Raw genomic sequence first — 20617 nt, forward strand, 5'->3', positions numbered from 1 at the left:
TATGCATGATGTTCACTTTTGCTGCAAAACATAACTGTTCCTTCGACTTGAATTTTTCAAATGATGTCTCATATCTTGCAAATATCTCATCCCATCCAAGGCTTAGCCGAGATCCTCTTGTAATTCTACTGTAACATTAGGCACTCTAGGTTTCATTTCACTGCTGCTAGTACCTTCAAATTCCAAAAGAGTAAAAGCACTCATATCCAATGGTAAGAATATACTAAGAACAAAAATCAATATTGATAATGTTGATGCTCTGAATTCTTTTCCAATAATGAGATAAGTGGACCAAAACAAGTCTTGCATAAGCTCTAGCAAAACATGTGTCATTGACCCTCAAGATTGCGTCATCCTCAATAGATTTGCATAAGTAAACGATAATATTACCTAAACTATTATGTGACAACCCCGTATGCGTCATAGACCAAATAATAAATAACACCTGCGTCTTGAAAAATTCCCTTGGGGCAGGATATCGTAGGTTGAGGGCTGGTACCCGAAAGTGGCAGAGGCCACAAATACTTTTTAACTGGTGCTCTCTCTTATGCAGAGGCTTATTTTTGTTTATTCTAAGATCTAACTTCGATCTCTACTTTCATGGTGGTTGCAGTGGTAGCTGCCAACTAGTAAAAACCGAACACGGCCCATAGTAACCGAAACAAGTAGCCTGAAACTCCTAAAAAGGTATCAGATCGAAACAAAATTGCACCATTAGAATTGCCTTGGACAAAAACTCTAGGCTATACAGAAAACTTACAGTATGTTAGCTTGAATAACAAGGAAAAGCCATTGCCTTAAAAACAAGGAAAGCCATATTTTCTGCATGGGACGCATCTTTGTCTTTCCTTCACAGCAAGCGGGGCACAAATATATTATTGAGAGGAGCTTAAGGACTCATTTTAAGGAAATTGCTACATATAGTCGCTTTTGTAATTAAAAAAAAGTAAAATAAATCTGAAAACATTGTTGAATTTTGTTTTTGGTTGCTTTATAACACTATATATAGAATTATCATAGATATCCTAAAACTCCCTCTTAAAATTTATTCTTTACGTTAAAGATTAATTTTCGCTTAAAAAAGCTTTCAGTTTAGTGTAAACTTTTAAAATGAAATTTTCCCAAATAAGCCACATAGTTGAAGGGAACATTCATCTCTTCATCAACTATACTACGGGCTTCATCCAGCATTGAACCGTTCGTCCAAATGAAGGACGTTCAGTTTGTATTTATCTAAACCAGGGCTTCTTAAACTATGGGTCGCGACCCCATTTGGGGTCGCGTAGCAAAATTATGGGGTTGCGAGTGATAAAAATATAATTTAACAAAAAATGTTTTTTAACTTGTAAAACTATTGTTATAAGGAAAAATAACAATCATCGATAAAAATTATACCAATCTTAAAATATAAATATAGCAGCTCTCGCCATCGATTGTACAAGAAAGAGATTACATCATTTGTTGGGTTTAGGGTTGCATAATAAGTGTAGACATGAAAAATATATCTGTCCTTAATTTAGTGCCCTTAACTATCCCTTAATTAATGTCCTTAACTATTCCTTAATTAATGCCCTTAACTATCCTTTAATTAATACCCTTAACTGGAAAAACAGATTGTGTAATGTTAGTTTCCATTCAAGTCTGTTTGAAACCCTATGTAGCCAAAATATTTCAGTTATACGTTGTTCAATATTGCTTAGATGAATCCAAACAAAAATGAGAGGATAAAGCAAACGACCATATATCTCCTTGGAAACTCCTTTTAATAAAATTCTTTTTCAATTATTCAAAGATATTTGGCTCTGTTTTATCCCCTTTGGTTAAAAGCTTTGAACGGAAACATAATGTGTGCTATCACTTCTGCATGACTTCGTTCATGACTAGAATAAGGTGGATGGGGGAGGGTGTTATTGGGATTTCCAACATTCTTCATTTGTGATTTCTGTTTAATTTCCTTCATTGTTCTAAAACGTTGGCTAATTGATTTGTTTAGAATATCCCCACGAGACATAACTTTAAAATATTACTGTGTTTTTTTTTATCCATGTTGGATTGGTGCGTGCACCTTGGAAGTGTGGATTAGTTTTTTTTTTAAATTACTGACGCGCATTGAAAAACATAATTTGTATTTTGGTTTTCATGTAATTAGTAACTCACCAGAAAAAAGGGGCTAGGGCCGTTGGGCTACTCAAAAACAATCTTTTTGTGATTTGCGCTAAGTTTCGTTACTACAATCTGCTACTACTACTAACAACTCACTAGAGCGCCAAGCCACCCGAGGCTAATCTAGGAACAAACGCTCCTCCTTCATCTCAGTACTATTCAAAGCCTCCCATATGCTTAGGTTATTGTATTCTGCTTTTTCTTAATATCCCCACAAACCGTATTTTCTTGTTTTAGTCTTTTAAAAAGTCCTTATTTTTAAATGCAGTACATCTCTTTTTCAATTTCTGCATTTTTTTTTTAAAGAATCTTGGATTACTGTTTAGGGATAGGGCTGTGTGAATATGTATGTTTGAATTTGAGTTCTTCTCTGGATCAGGTCTTTAAGAAAATATTTATATATACATATATATAAATAAAATAGAAACAATTTTACAATCCTCTATATACAAGGAGATGGCAACCGTCAATTGATTTGCGTTAATAACATATATACATTTTGCAAGGCCTGGGAATTATTTGCTGTGAGATACAATTTTATTCCTTTTTATTTTATTGCTCTAAGACTCAATTTATTCCTACTAAGTATTTTTGATAATAAATTTATTTTAAACCGTCAGTTACTCAAATCTAAGTTATATGAAATGTAGTATAGGGATTTTCAAAATTCAATTAGCTATTGGCCAAGCTGTTTCTTTTCAAGTCCAAATGATTTAATTGCTGCTTCTTCTTTTGAGCCAAGATACCAGTTGACACAATTTATTACCGGCCATTGTTTCCTCCATAGAATTGGTAAAGTTCCTTCTAGCTTGTGCCATTGCTGCAAAATTCTTGAAACTTGCAGCCGTCTTTTATTTGATTGTCCTTTATATTATACCCAGAGAATGTTTTTGTCTTTGTGCCTATCTGAACTAGGTCTTAGCTTTCCTTTTAGTTTGAATTTGGTAGTGAGTAATGAGGATGTTAGAAACCTCGTCATTGTTTTTTTTTAAAAAAAGAACTGGGAGATTAGAAAATTCGTAGTTGGTGATCATTGGTTGTGTAATCATTTTTCTTCATTTGTGTCATTAAGATTAGATTAGTGTGTTTTGTTTTTTTTTTGTGTTTTTTTTTTTGGTGTTTTCTTTTTTATGTCATGTAGTTTTAGTTTAGCATATAGTGTGAAATACCTTGTTTGGTTTACTCACGAATAAATACTTACTTAAGGCCTTAAATTGTTAAATCCCCCCCTCACCAGCTTTTAATCCTATAGACGTGGCTCTGCTTGAGCCATAGGTGGCTACTTTTATTTTCGAAACAAGAGGAACGAGATTATACCAAAAATTTAAATTTCCCTCGGAATACCATGCTAATGAAAACTTGGCGGCTCTTTAATATTGACCAAAAACTATATGCAGAAATCAGCAACACAATGTTCTTCCACTAATTAGCCATTATTATAGTCTGTTTTTCGAGGTGAAACTCGAAGCAATTCCTGTTAGTCAGATGCAGGCTAACAATTTTTGAGCTTTTCTTTATTGGGTGATTAATTTTTTTTATTATTCCTTAGGTATTTTTTGCCATTGATGCCCTGACCATATTATGAATTTATTTCCAACAAACCGTGAGACATTCCAGTAAAAATTCAGCTATTTTAGGCAATGTTTGAAAAACAAGCTCTTATTACAACACTAAGGTTAACTTGAGACTTCTTGCTTGTTAAAGTACCTTAATTCCGTATAAAAAAAAAAAATGCAATAAAGTGTAGCTTGTTATTCTGTTTTGTTTTCTCGGGCAAAAGACATCAAGCAGAATTCCTGCTGATTTTGCGATCCAAGAAGAAGTTATGAAACAAAAAAGACAATTGTGAGTAATCCAGCCAAACGCTGGTCAAAAATATCCTGAAAATACACCACGTTTTCTTATTACATTGCATTTTCAATCCTTTTCTCCATTACAATTTGATAAAAGTAGATTATTCAAAAAAAGGAAAAAAACTAAAAACAACGTTCAGCTGTTTTGTCTTTTCTGAATAACTTAGTTTATCATAAAGGTTGACCTCGGAGTTGGAAAAAATCCTGAGCAGGTGGCCAAAGGAAGAAAAGCGGCTGTTGGTACTACTCACGAAGAGTTGGTTGACCACGTGTTTGATTCTGTAAATGAGACTAACTAAGTCCACGTGTCTAACTAAATGAAATTTAAAATTCCCTTTTATTAACTGGATAGAAGAAAATTTATCAATAAGATTCTAATGAGCATCCCAGCACTGAGATATTAGCAAAAACGATTTAGATCTATCAGTACTATGCTTGTCAATATAGATACTCTTTTTGTGTCGAGCGTTTAGCAATTCGAAAAAGTTTTTCATTCCCCGTTTTTAACCTTTTTGTTTTGATCAGGTTAAGTTCTGTCAGGTTAAGTTACCTTCTGAGTTTTCTAATCTAAAACAGAATATAAGGCAAGGATAATAATTGTATTTTGGTTTTCCAGAATACTTAAGGTCAATACAGGATTCAAAGCAGCTTTTGTGCGAACATATTACTCTGAATTGCTCCTTCAGGCTATGAAAAGGGGTAAACGCCAACTTTACTTTGTTAAACGTTCCAACACCTCGTGACCAAATGTACGTTCTAAAACAAAATTTCAAAAAGTAATGTTGACAGAAAGCCGTACTCAAAAGGGGCTAGGGGTTTTGAACCCCCCCCCCCGCAAATGTTTGTCCGACTCATAAAAATATAAAAAAAGGAATATAAACAATTTTTGATGCGCTTTTTGGAGTTTTTGTAACCCCCCTAAAAATCCTTTTGTAACACCCCGAAAAAAAATTCATAGATACGACCATGGTTGACGAACAAACAAAGCCCCATTTTCTAGGTCACTGCTGTCTCTCCTAAAGGCTGTGTCATATTCTCATATTCTCACTAACAAAAATAGTTTTCTAAGCTGTTCTCAAAGGAAGGGTTGACCGGACAGCTAATCTAAAAAACTAATCTACACAATCCAAGATGCAAGCACCAATCCAAGACGGATAAAAAACACAATAATATTTTAAAGCTATGTCTCGTGGGTATATTTTAAACAAACAAAATAGCCAACCTCAGTAGTAGCGATAATCATAAGGGCAATAGTAGTAGTCATAATCACGCAGTGGTCTTTCGGTCTGTTCAACATCGCCCTCAACATACTTTAAAAGTTTCAACTTAATGCTCTATTCTGTTACTGGGGTGTTGCTGATACACCCGTTTGACACATTTTAACAGCCTGCACCCAAAATCTCCCAGGTGCACTTTCTATCATATTTGGTGTTGCTTCAAATTTAAGCAGTCGTTTGTTGCCAGTTTATGCGTCAGGATGATGCATACACCAGCTGCAGTATTGAAATATTTCAACTGGCCTGAGCTGTTGACGGGAAAGTTTACAGAGTTTTGAACTATCGCTTCACTGAAGACACAAAACCGACGCAAAAAATAGGATTAGGAACCGAAAAATCCTTGAGTAGCCAGAAGAAAACAAAAGACTATTTTGTAGGGCTCTCAGTAGTTTTTACAGGACACAAAATCAGTAAATTTGATTATGCAATTTTAACTGTCAAAAAACTCAAGCAAGTGCAGTTTTCAGTAAAGCTCTAGTTTCAGAATTCTAGAAATGTAATGAAATATTCTGAATCAGTTTGTTCAAAATATGTTTTGAATATATGTTGCAAAAACTGAGAATAAACTGAGTTTCAACTTATCTCTTTACGTTCACCAAAAAAACTTTGTTTTCTTTTTAAATTAATTATTATTGAATTTTAAGGTTTTAAAAATTTACACAATAAACCTTACAAAATATCTCTGTTCAACATAGTCGAAAAAACTAAATAAGTGAACATCCGCTATTGTTAAAATAGAGCATTAAAATAATATAGATTTTACTCCGCGCCTCTCTTGCATTTTCCCTTAGAAAAATCGGTAATTTTGTCACATAGAGAGTCCGAGGGGTATGATATCCTCGGAATCTTTGCAGAGTTGCAGATAAAAGATTCAATTACTTCTGAAATATTGTGATACCTGAATTAGATGCATATTTTAGAAAACTAGTGGGAATTCAAATACTCATATATAATTCATAATTCATAATTTATATACTCCATATATAAAAGGGGCTGTTCCCTTCTCAACACCCCGCTCTCTACGCTAAAGGTTGAATCTTTCTCTTAATTCTACTTTATTAAACAGTAAAAACTTTAGCGTAAAGAGGGGGGTGTTGAGAAGGGAACAGCCCCTTTCATATACGGATTAATTTCTGTTCGTTTTAAGTTTCAATGTCGCTCCTTACTTTCAGTTAAAAAAATAGTTTTTTTTTATTTAATTTCTGAACGTTTTTGAATTAATGCATGCTTGATTTTGGCTATCCGCACATAAATTATTAAAATAAATTTGCGTATTAATTCCTTTTTTGGCTAAATGGCTTTCTCTTAGTTTTGATCAAACATTTTTGAGAAAAAAGGGGCGGGGGAGGAGGCCTAGTTGCCCTCCAATTTTTCGGTTACTTAAAAAGGCAACTAGAACTTTTAATTTTTAGCGAACGTTTTTATTAGTAAAAAATATACGTAACTTACGAATTAACTTACGTAACGAACTTCTATATTCCTATATTTTTATTATGTATATGAGGGGGTTTGCCCCCTCGTTAATACCTCGCTCTTTACACTAAAGCTTAAATTTTGTCCAAATTCTTTTCCCTGAATCAGAATGGCCGTAGAATAAATAGTTGAAATTACTAAAAATACTTTAGCGCAAAGAGCGAGGTATTTAGGAGGAAAAGAACCCCTCATATGTGTAATAATCTCTGTTCGTTTTAAGTCTTAATGCTGTTCCTTACTTTGAATCGGAAAACTTTTTCGTATTTATTTTTTCATTTCTTTTATAATAATGCAAAAATGAAATCTGCGCCCCCTTCATTGAATTTCTCTTCCCCCATGACATATTCCTTCAAGGAACGATCCCTCCCTCTAACCAAAATCCCTAACCGATCCCTCCCCTGAAAACGTCTGTACACTTCACATTAACCATTGCGGTATGTACACACTAAAAGTTTGTAACTTGCAGCCCCTCCTTTGGAGACTGTGGGGGAGTAAGTCATCCCCAAAGACATAGTTATCATGGTTTTTTACTATGCTGAAAAAATGGCTATCTTAAAATTTTGATCAGTTGACTTTGGGAAAAAATTAGCGTGGTAGGGGGCCTAGGTGCCCTCCATTTGGTCACTTAAAAAGGGTACTAGAACTTTTAATTTCCTTTAGAATGAGCCCTCTTGCGAGATTCTAGGACCACTTGGTCGATACAATGACCCCCGGGGAAAAGAAAAAAAAAGTAGAAATAAACACGCACCCGTGATCGGTCTTCTGGCAAAAAATACGAAGTTCCACATTTTCGTAGATAAACTTTTACAATAGGGGTCTCTGATACGCTGAATGCGATGGTGTGATTTTTGTAACTTTTGACTAACACTTAATTTGATGAAAGTGATATATTTAAAATCAGCATAAAAATCTGATTCTTTTGATGTATCTTTTAGTATCAAAATTCCGTTTTTAGAGTTTCGTTTACTATTGAGCCGGGTCGCTCCTTACTACAGTTCGTTACCAAGAACTGTTTGATTACCGATGCAGGAACAATCACCATAACTCTATGAAGCTAATATTTTTTTTTATATATATCGTTCTTTTTTTGAAATATACCGTGATGTGTACCGATTTCAATTATGGAGTTGCCAAAGGCTATTTTGCATTGAAATTTCAAAAGAAAGTACAATAACGAATTTTTGTTACCTAGTTTTCGTCATTTGGTCGCTATCACCTCTCTAAGTTGTTTCTGACATTTTCACACTTCTAGGGTAATGGCCAAAAACTGTTTGCAAAGATTTTCCAAAATTGAGGCACAGTAGGGCATTGAAGATCGAGACAAATAAAGTGCTACTACAACTACCAATACAGCTATTCCAACTACTACTACAATGACTACCCCTACAAATTCTACTACTAGTTGTTAGGCGCCTGGCCGTTATTATCAGATAAATTAGGTAATTTCATCTGTGCTTTAAATTCTCACGAATAGACTAGCCTACTTTCAATTGCTCTTTTAAATCTACTAGTTTTTCTTGAGAAAATATTTTGGCTTCGTATTAATATTTTGGATGAGTCATCATACGACTTAGCTAAATCTTTCCCGTCGATTTTTAATACATTGATAAAGTAAATTTAGTTTTGGGGTTCTATCAACGCTGGTTGACGATGGTGGCGGGTTGAGCTCTTTGGTGTAGATATATTTTTTAGTTAGTTTGTCCCAGTAGTTCGTGAGTTCATCTAACACTTCAGAAAAGTTCCCGTAATTTCATGTTGGATTACTTTGGTAAATAAAAGTGAGTTGTAATTGCTACGATCTCTTTTGGTTATTCCTCTGACCCGGTTAAGTTTTTGAAGTAAGTTTTAGGTCAAGATCGTCAAAATACATGTTGGAGGGTCTGTCACCTTCAAATACATATAGTACTAGTACAACTGAATATAAGGGTATTACAAGGAAATTTCAAGGTGATTTTGGGGAGGATGTTGAACTAAATCAGCACACACTGTGTCGATATAGGTTATTAAAAGGGCGTAACAGCTGTATCCCAGGAACGGCTCTGAGTATTAGGTTCTATTCGTCAATACATGCTGAGGGGGATATTGAACAAACCAAATAGCATTATATGCATACTACTATTAATACTTCTTCTACTGCTATCACTAATAATTCTTCTAAGGCTAGGGGTATTAAGGAAAAATTTTCGAGAAACGTTGAAGGATTGCTGAATTAAATTGAAACACGCTATGTGTATGCAGGCTGTAAAAAAGGCGTATCAGCAGGATATAAAGTAGAAACTTCCATGGAAGGTTTATGTTGTTTTAAAGCTAAATGACAAGGCAATACGTGCATAGTGGTTGTCAATTAGACTCAGCAATATCAAGAACAACTGGAGGTATTAAGTTAAAACTTTCAAGGCTACTACTATTACTACTTTTGCTCTTGCCAATGAGCCAAATCAAGAAGGCGTGAGTACGTCAAGGCTGCAAAAAAAAAAGAATAGATACAAAAGAAAAGAATAGATCTTTGGAGCAAAATAGAGACAAGTTTTTTTTTTCAGGTAAACTTGTAGAGGATGTGTATTCAAAATATCAAAAGGGCGTATATTATTGAAAATTGTTGGAGAAATTTGTCAAAGATTTAAATAGTAAATCAAAATTTGTATTTCTATAGAGAAAAACCGAACAAAATTTAATATCGTTTTCTCAACCAATGGAAAAGTTTATATCAATTTATTAAGTCAAACTCAAAACGAGCAGAAACTAAGAGGAGTGGGGCTAACGCCCCTTTTGACTTCAAAAGACCAGAAAATGATCAGTACTTTACTGGAAACAAAATATAATTTAAATGTTCTCTCTTGTTGTTTTTTTTTTAATACAATAAATCCAAAAATTATTAAGACTTTCAAAATTGAATACCACCATATGTATTAAAATATCGATCAACATTGATTCGTCTTTTTAAGTAATCTTGATTATGATGGAGATTTTTTTCTCTTTTTTCCGATATTATGAGAAACAAGACAGATAGCTGAAAATAAGGATTGTTTTCAGTAAAGTGTATATTATATTTTTATCTTTAAAAGTCACGGGAGGTGAGTGGCAGCACCACTCTGCTTAGTTTCTGCTCGTTTTGAGCTAGATTTGTTTCTGTTTGTATTTGGTTTAATGTTGCTCTCTACTTTTTGTGAAAAAGTAAAGTTTTTAAATTAATTACATCTATTTTTTTTGTGAGACAAAATCAGCTTAAAACTTAAAAAGAAAAACAATCTTGGGAGATTCGATAAACTTTCTTCCAAAAATGCAAATGACGAGTCTTAGATTTTCTAGTTTGTTTCACTGTGTTTCTTTGCAGTATATACTAGCTTTCGACTAAAAATTGTATTTTCCTAAGATGTTGGTTTAAATCTACTATTCTAATGACAAATTAGAAATAATGGCTTTGTGTGATAAAATCAGCCCAAGATTTAAAAGTAACAGATTAGGTCACAAAGGTTTAGAGAAATATTTCTTCCGAATATGTGAAGGGCGAACCTTGGAGTTTGTGAACTGGTTCACTGTATTTTCTTGCAATGAAAAAATAGTTTTTTTTCTTGACGTTTGGTCTAAATTTGTCATTCTGCCAACAAAGTGGAAGCGACGGCTCTATACTCTAAATTCTTTTCATTACGAAAGCATAAGGTAATAATTCAATAAAAAGTAAGGTTTATGTTGAAAAGAGTGTCATTAGTACTTTTTGTTGCAACTTTTAAAGTTTTATTTTTTTTTAATTGCAATTAAGAGTTGTGGCAGTATGATAAAGGGAAATACAAAAATCGTGTATAAAATTGTAACCAGTTGCTAGATAAGGGATAATTGTTACTGAATGGACATTATGTTCGTCTTGTTTATAAAACTTAAATTCTAATAAAACCTTTTATAGGACAAGATAGGCAGAGAAAGAAAAGTACTTAGGAAATACCAAGGCCCATGGCATTGACGGTATAGTTTATATGACAGTTTAAAATTCTTCCAGTAATGGATTTTGTTTGAATTCATAGAAAGACTTTATACCAGACATGTAAACAGGAGAGGAGTCTTTGAGCAATCGTATAATAGATTCCGTGTTGTTATATTTGGCTAACGGACTAAACGGATATTATATTTGTATTGTTTAAAAAAATTGGGTTCTAATGAAAACTTTATATAGGACAAGATAGGAGGAGAATAAAAAGCACTTAGGAATTAGCAAAGCCAAGGGCACTGGTGGACTAGCTTATAAGATCATTCGGAATTCTTCGAATAATTGCTATTGTTTGGATTCAAGGAAAGGCGTTATACAAGACACCTAAATAGGAAAGGTGTCTATGGTCCAAATTTCCCCTCCTGATGTCAAAACGTATCTTGTTCGTCTCTAATGTCAAAACTTTTATATATTTATCTCTTACAAAAAGAAATGCCACCACAACTTCATAAGATACGAGAGGAACGGAAAGAGCAAAGACTATGGAACATATTTAAATGAACATTGTTTTTTTTTTTGCATAAATCTTTTGCTATTATAAGAGCAATTTTTTGCCCTTATAAGGCCTAAGTCGTGTCTAATATTCTTGTTTTTAACAATAAATGATTCTGAAATTGATCAACATACGTCTTGTAAGGCCATTACTGAATTACTTTTGATTGTATCCAAGTCTTTTGATTATACCATTGAAGTATATGTAAAAGGTAAAATCCAAATTCCGCATATGGAACAAGAAAGACTGTGCAAAGTGATAATATACAAAGGCATATGTGTCATAAGTTGATAGAAGGGGAGGGGCCCTTAATCTATTTGCCTACTTAGCAAACTCTCTTCCTCTCTCTCTCTCTCTCTCTCTCTCTCTCTCTCTCTCTCTCTTTCTCTCTCACATTTGCAAAAAAAACATTTTTACCAATGTTTAAAAATGTTTTAAACATTAAAACATTTGACCAGGCCTCTGTCACGTCTAATATTATTGTTTTTAGTAACAAATCATTCTGAAATGGATCAACATACTTTTTTATAAGGCCATTACTGAATTACTTTAGATGTATTATGTAGTTTTTGGTGCTCCTTTTTAAGACTATTTTTACACTAGGAAAGCATATTGGAATCTCGGTATTTTTATAACAGTTCTTAGAAAATGTTGCTATGATTGAAGTGCTGTGAAATGCACTCAACTAGGCCTACTGTAAAGTCCACATCTGCACAAGTCTACTGTCTAATAGTACAATATTATGCTTTGTCAAGATTCTTTATTACTACTGCTACCAACAAAAGGGCTCTTTTGATCAGAAATCAAAAGTTCTAGTGCCCTTTTTAAGTGACAAGTTATGAACTTTAACCTTTGCTTAAATATCGTATTAGTTATTGGGAAGTGTAACGATAATCTCGGGGGGGGGGGCTATAGTGGGCATTCTTACTGAGGAGGATCGCTTTCCAAGGTGGCGTTTTCATGGGGGAAAGGAAATTTTCCGTGGAAGGGATAGCTGGATTTCCCAGTACTAAATAAAAAACTTCGAGAAACTAAATAAAAAACAAGTTTGAGCTGAAAGTAAGGAGCAACATTGAAACTTAAAACAAACAGAAATTATTACGTATATGAGGGGGTTGACCTCTTCCAGTACCTCGATCTTTATATACTAAAATGTTTTTTGAATTTGTAAAAAGCCAATTAAACGGTCATAGTGTGTCAGGAGTCATTCTTAAATAATTGGAACAAAAGGCAAACTTTAGCGTAAAGAGCGATGTACTGAGGATGGGGCAACCCCCTCATATACGTAATAATTTCTGTTTGCTTAAGGTTTTAATGCTGCTCCTTACTTTCAATCGAAAAGACTTATTTTTCCATTAAATTGAAAATTGAGAAGGTAGGTGTACATTAAATATAATTTTCTGAATGAAAAAGAAAAAAAAAATCATTGAAAAAGAAAATATTACTTAGTGATTTTTATAATAGGTTGACTAAATCGATTTTAGTTTATGATTGAAGTCGGTTTGGAGTAGGGGGGAGGGTATTCACCCTGGGAATTGTCCAAAAGTTTTAAATTTTACTTCTAACATCTAATCAAAATTCCAATAAAACTCCAGATTCTCTTATTTGCTATTGAAACATCTAATAAGCGCAGATAATGTCCCATTCTTTAAGGTTTTAGATTCAAATATGCTAATATCTCAAACATTTTGTACTGTAATGTACTGCAAGAATGGAGTGACACGGCTCAATAGCTACGGAAACTCTAAGAAACGGAATTTTGATACTAATCAATATATCATTGGCTTATTATATTGATTTTAAATGTAGGCCTATAAGATTCATTAAGCTTAATTCTACTTATCAAAGGCTGCGAAACTGCGAAAAGTTGCCTGATTTTCAAAAGGGCTAGAAAACCCGCTTAAAGTCAAAGAATTGTAATTGAAAATATACCATTAGATTCGGTGCATTAGAGAACCTTGTTGTAGAGACTTTAAGCCCCTATATGCGAAAATTTTGAATTTTTTAATTTTACCGAAAAGCCACGGATGTGTTTTAATTCATTTTTTTCAATGGTGTCAACCCATTCATAGTCTTAGTCAAGGCCAAGATCCCTCACAAAACTGTCTACATCAAACATAGGGGGAGCTACATTAACCGACTTCATCCCCACACTATAACCCCCCTCTATTCACTATCCTCGAGAGCGTATATGCACTGTCATGAAATTGCAGTGGTAATGCCGGTATGTGAACCGAGAAAATAATATGAGTTTAATAGCTCATTGAAACACTTTTGATTTCACCCCGTGAAAGAATTTATATTAGGTTGAAAGAGAATAGTTAAAAGTGAGCATTGGGTTGCATTGAGACCACACGACCAGCTAAGAATGTAATGACCATACATGGGCCTGCAAAGGGACCTTTCGAAAGAATTGAGACCATGCTACCAGTTAAGCATTTAACGACCAAATATGGGGCCTCCAAAGGGACCCTTCGGATGTATTGAGACCACACTACCAGGTAAGAATTTAATGAACATGTATAGGTCTCCAAAGTAACCCTTAGGGCCTATAGCCCACTCCATCATGAGCTATAAATCTAATGACCAGAAATTACCGCGTTGTCCCCCTTTACGTTTCAAGTATTATAAGGTTCTAAAGAATCTTAAAAAACTTATTATAGGTATGCTGATGTCCATTTGTACTGGTCCAAAGAAATCCATCAACACATCGTCAATTCATGCTGGGAAAGCATTTTCAGGAGCCTGTGGCAGGGTGTCGCTCACTCCTATGCTGTGAAAATCAGCCAGTTAAATGTCAACCAATAGGTCGAAATCACCTTTCTCAAGGGGGAGAAATTCTTACTCCCTTTATTCATTTATGATTTTAAGCTGTGAAAAGGAATATTGATCTACGGTTTCTCAAAGCCGTTAGAACAAATGGGCCAGGGGCTCGTTATTATCCTGGAAAGGTACATTAATCTGTGGTCCGTCAAATCTCCTCTTTGAAAAGTTTTAAGGCTAGAATGTATTATTTACAGAAGCATGAAGATCTTAGCTATTAACCTAAAAGGAAGGTTCGATTTTAGTTGTTCTCCTGGGGATCTCCCCTCAAAACTATAGTGAGGGCCCTGATATTTTCCCTCATTATTAAGTTGAAAAAAACAGTAGAATGCATCATCTTGAAACCTCCTTATTTACAAAATATTACTCATAGTTAAAAGCATGCTGAAAAGACCATTTCCTTTAGGGCCGAAGAGGCCATATAATAAAATAAGCGGAATTTGTTTCTTTTTAAAGATAGTTAGCATTAATATTCTTAATTGTTTCTAGAAAAATTTAGTTTTTAGTGAAAAGCTCTTTAAAGCAAATATTATTTTTAGAATCAACAGAATCCTACCTATTTCCCCCGTGCCGTTAAAACATTAAGCTTCTACTGCTATTAAAGAACCTTTTCAAGAAATAACAGTAATTTGTCCTTACATTAAGATCAACAGCTCGATCTTGGCCGGGAGTAGAAGACCCAGAAACTCTACTTCCATCGGGAACATAGAAGCCTCGACTGCCTCACTGGCATGGAGTTTGGGTTTTTAAGGCGGCACATCATGCCCTTGCATGGGGGCCTAGAAAGTGTGGCATAGACAATGACTGAAGGTCTGGAGTGGGCCGTGGAGGGACCGCTAACTTCGCCATTTATACGGTCAGCCTCCATACTTTGCAGAGCAGTTGTTGTCGCGTCACATGCCTTTGCCCTTTTTGGGGGAGAGGTACGTTGTTCCAAATTTTCTTTGAAAAAAATTCGAATTTTTTTGTGAAGTGAAAATCTACAGTGAAAAACATAAATCGCCCCTATTAAATTCCCGCCCTTTCTGTGCCGATGCTAGAAAACCATAGTTTCCACGGCCCACGAGTAAAAAAAGAAACTGTCTTAAAGAAAAATAAATAATTCGATCTACCTAGGCTTCTATTTCCTCAATTAAATTTGTTTGCTTTGATTCTTGCTGTAATATAGTTATAACAGCTTTATACAATGTCGTTTAAATACTTAAACATGTCCTCCCTTCTTTATCATTGTCCAATGTATATCTGCTCCCCAGCTTAAATTTTCATGCAAGAAGTTTTTCAAAGAAAGGCTTTTAAAAAATTGGCCATTATCGGCTCGTCTGAGAATTTTAGTGCTTATTTATTTAAATGATAAAATACGCTCTGGTACGTGCCTCAAAATACCTTCTCAAGCCAAGTATGTAACCCCCGGCTCATTTTCCTAACGCTCCTTTCCGCCATAGCGAAAAGGTAGTTAAACTTGAATTATATGAGAAATATGTATTATAGATTACGCCAGAAAATGACTAAACTTCAGAGTTACGACTAGGGGAAGAGATGGCTTATTATTATTGTCAGAAAAAGGCGTTTGTCTTCTTTTTTTAGTATAATGAATATCATCCACTCATTTCATTGATAAAATAATTCTTTTTTAAAAGTTTAGGCTGAAAATTTCGAAAAGAAATTAGTTGGTATATAAGTGAGTCTATTTTAAGTAATTATTTTACGATATATATGGTACATTTCCTGAAGTAACTGTTTACGATCTGCCTGAACGTGTTAATTTAGCAGACAAAGGAATGTGTCCCCTCCTCTATAATAGCACTTTTGTGGTAGAAAATAAGGTTTACACCATTAAAGATTTAATACAACTTATATCTTTTTTACGAACCGGCTCGAAAGCACTTAAATGAATTTGAGAGAAAATAAGGTTATTCTATCATTGTGAGAACCATGAAATAGCAGGAGGGATGGGTTTCTAGATGTTTATATAATATAGAGAATTATAGTAACTCATATTTAGGTATGCACACCCTTTTTTGGTGGGGGATGTATAGAATGAGAGGCTTACCTGCTGGTATCTTTGAGATACATGAGATACAAACTTTCGTTCCAATAGCCGTTTTATACCCCCTAGGGACCGGAACAGGGAATTACTTTGTTCTTCATTAGAATAGTACCATATGGCATTTTTTCTGGGAAATAACAGGAAAGGCTTTAATCCATTAAATCAGTAGTCTCTATAGCGACTCTCCATATGGAAAATGGTGGTGAATTCACTAGCACGAAATGGCTGATATTCATATATATATATATATATATATATATATATATATATATTAGGATGATTTATAGACTATGCCCTTGCTTGAGGGTGTGACCCCCTGAAGGTTTTTAATAGGCAATCATGATTTGCTGGGGGGCCTGGAGGCTTTTTCTGGCCTTCATGTGTTTTTAAACATAACGCCCAAGGAACTCCTGATTTGGCGTATGTTTTTCGAAAGAAATATTAGGTAAACCCCAAAAAAATCCTGATTTATTGGGCACCATGAATTTTTTTTTAAGAACTCTCTATTATGTAACAATCTAAGAAATCTTGAAGTAAAAAAGCTCCTGAAGGCTTTTTTTTAAAGACTCAAATAAAGTATTACATGACAACCAAAGAAATCCTGGAGTAAGGAGACCTTGAAGGTTTATCCCTGGCCCTCGTAAGTTTTTGAACGTAACAACGAAGGAAATCCTGATTTAGTGTAGGTTGTTTATTTAAATACTATTTGGTAAAGTTCAAGGAAATTTTTATTTAAGGGGTCACCTGAAGGTTTTTTAATGAAATATCTTAGAAATCCCGCAAGTTAACAAGCCTTGACCCTCGTAGATTTATTAAGAACCAGAGAAACTATGACATCGATCTTAAAAACCATTGGTTAAAGAAGTCCCGAAGGTTTTCAATCGTAACAGTCTTAGAAATCCTGAAGTAATGAAGCCTGGACCCTTACAGGTTTAAAAAAAGAAACTAATAGGAAATCTTTATTAGGCGGGCTCCCTGAAGGTTTTTAAAAGAACAATCTTAGAAGTCCTAGGTAAAACAAGCCCTGACCCTCTTAGATTTTTCAAGAATCAGAGAAACTATAGCATCAGTCTTAGAAATCCCGGGGTAAAGAAGTCCTGAAGGTTTTTAATCATAAAAATCTTAGAAATCCTAAAGTATAGAAGTTCTAAATTTTTTTAAGGAATAATCATAGAAATCGTGAATCAATGAAGCCCTGACCCTCACAGGTTCTTTTTTCCCATATGATATTAGGTAAACCGCAAGGAAATTTCTATTTAGTGGGCTCCCTGAAAGTTTTTTAAAGGACAATCTTAGAAATCCTGAAGTAAACAAGCCCTGACACTCGCAGGTTTTTTAAGAGTCAGAAAAACTATGACATCAATTTTAGCAATCCTGGGGTGAAGAAGTCCGAACGGTTTTTAATCATAACGATCTCTTAAAAATCTTAAAGTAAAGAAGCCCTGAAGGTTTTTTTAAGAACAATCTTATAAAACCTGAAGAAAGAAGCCCTGACCGTCACACGTTTTTTTTTATAGAAATTATTAGGTAAACCTCAAGAAAATTTTTATTTAGTGGGCTCCCTGAACGTTTTTTAAAGAAATATCTTAGAAATCCTGAAGTAAACAAGCCCTGACTATCGTAGCTTTTTTTTCAAAAATCAGAGAAACTATAAAATTAATCTTAGCAATCCTGTGGGTAAAGAATTCCAGAGTTTTTTTTAATCATAACAATCTAAGTAAAGAAGCTCTGAAGATTTTTGAAGAACAACCTTCGAAATCCTGACGTAAATAAGCCCTGGCCCTCACTGGTTTAAAAAAATACGCTATTAGGTAAAATCCAAGGAAATCTTTACTTAACGGAATCCCTGAAGGTTTTTTCCACACCTTAAGGCTTTTTAAAGATAGATGCGCCTACATCTCTTAGAAAACGTTCCCTATCACATAAAATTCACCTGCATCTCCTAGAGAATTAATAAAACCAGCGTCTTAGGGGATCGTGGTTGAGCTTAAATCACTAAGGAAGAAAGGAGTAGTGGCTACGGGTCTGCTTGAAACTCAAACCCTGTCACTGATGTGGAGTGGCTGTAATCATCCTCAGCAAGGTTTTCAATTATGGAGATTCCAATGGTTAAGTTTTTATTTCGATGTGACTCCAGTTTTTTTTTTTGGGGGGGAGGGTGAGTTAGGATTAAGATTAACAGAAATAATAGTGACCATTATTAAATCAGCTCCAAATGGATATTCTACCTCACTTGACATTTTCTTCAAAAAACACACTATCGAATTTTTGGTTACTATGAACTAGAATTCCTTCTTTACTGGGTTCCCCCAAAGAAAGAAACCATGATAAAAGAGACGATGATATGCAGGTTAAGTAGAAGTAGTTAAGGAAATTGTTTTCACTAGGCACAACTTTAATTTGCTAATTTTTCTCTCAAGCAGCCTATTTCATTATTATTATTGAAATAATAGTGAATATTATGCCTTGTCATTGAAACAATAAGCAAACATTAACTTAAACTAAAAAAAGAAAAAATATACAAAACAGAAACAGAATACCTTTATACTAATGATACTATTGATGTTCATACGTGGTAATTCAAATGCTTTATATTCCATTTTGTCCATAAGAAATTTGTCAGCAGCACAGCATAAATATTAAACAATAGCGAAAATTTGGTTCAGAAATGGGACACATCACAGTGCGGGCTTTGGTAAGTTACCAAAGTGTGATAGTAATAGCTTCAGCTGCTACTTGGTATTCAAGCAGATCATAGAGTATGTATGTAACTAAAAATTTGTCATTACGCGTGCGCGAAGGTGCAGCCATGAAGAAAGATGTGCGACTGATTTGCCTAAAAATCTTTAATGGAGGGTTTAAGAATTTTCGCTACTGTGCAATATTTATGCTGTGGTCAGCACAGTCTAATGAATAGTTTGATGACAGTTTGATGAATCTAAGTGATTTCTGTTTTTCCCAAAATATTTTTTGTTTTCTTTTTTACCAGAGAAATATTTGCGTCATAGAGATTTGATCCCAAATTTAACTTAAAAAAGCCTTCTTTTCAGTAAAGAGATTGGTGCTTAAACATGGAACCTGAAACAAATTTTTGGTTTACCTTTCTCCTATAGTATTGCATCTTGTAATACCTTACCCTTTTGAATTACTATGGCTGTTTTGCGATGAGCAATCACGGTTGCAGAAATAGCCGCAATCTAATAAAGAGTGAAACATAGCCCAGAGTAACCGAAGGCCAAAAATTATGTTTTGAAGAAAACTTTCTTGTGAAAAATTTTTCATTTAAAGGTAATTTGGGGATGATAACTATTGCTTAGGTTTAACTGAATAGTAAATTTTTATTATGAAAGCAAATTTCTTGTGTTTTGAAAAAAGCTTAAAACTGAAAGCACCGTCGTAAATGACAGTGGATCAAAATGAGTACTTTTGAAGCAGATCTTGTCGAAAACCATGCAGAGTACGGATAGCGCAATATCTAGGACCCATTTTAAGTAACAAAAGAAATCATGCCATCACAAAAGCGCGTTTTCTGAAATTTCCTGCCAGAAATCCTAAATTTTTTGCTCAAAGGAAAAAGTGCTAAAGAATACAAATCTTGAGATTGCCTGTACATTCTTCATGCTCTAAAGCCCTGACCTGGAATTTTTTAGCCTTTATCTTGAAGGACGAGGAATGTCTCTTTTTTGCATGGTTTCCATACATCTCCTTATTTACTTATTTCTTTGCCAAGACTAGCAGGCTATCACAATATTGCAGAGAGATGTATAATGGCTCATGACAAAGCTACTGCTCATTTCTACGTGCCTCCAATAATTCGTTTTGTAAAAAAAATAGTACTTTTTTTTGTCATTTTTAAAGGAAAGGGCAAAGTTTTTCTTAGTTGAAAGTTAAAATAAATGGAAATTATTTCGTCGCAGACTAGGCAAGATATACCTACAAAACTAGCTCAGATGAACTGACTCGTGATGTTCTTCATTAATGGTCAAAAGAAATTAAAAACACTTTACTGAAAGTGAGCTCCCTTGAGTTTTTTTTTTTAGATTTATCCTAAAAGATGTCGATATCATGACCGGTGCAAATTTTTCAAATTAATCTTGCATATTTTTCTTCTAAGAGAATATCCTGCTTTTTGGGGTCAGTTTTGTGTTTCCAGTAAAGTGCTAGTTTTTAAAATCTAACAAACATTGGAAAGATCACGAGTCAGCTTACCTGAGCTAGTTTTGTCGATATAGCTGGCGTATTCCACGACGTATTTTTTCACCTTAAGTTTTGACTATCGCTCCTTAATTTTGTGTAAAAAATTTAGTTTTTTTTATTTGTTGATATTTGAATTTTAATTTGAAATATTTATCTTGGCAAAATTACTGTGACCAAGTATGTTTTACCTGAAAGAGGCTTACCAGATATGTTAACAGGCCTAGTTCGGCTCGATTTCATTCAACTTTCCGGAGGATAAACTTCATCAAAGTCGTTATAAGGCACTCAGTTTTCATGCTCTACGTTGTC

This window comes from Artemia franciscana, chromosome 10 (genome assembly GCF_032884065.1).
Source record: "Artemia franciscana chromosome 10, ASM3288406v1, whole genome shotgun sequence".
In the NCBI taxonomy this organism is placed as follows: Eukaryota; Metazoa; Arthropoda; class Branchiopoda; order Anostraca; family Artemiidae; genus Artemia; species Artemia franciscana.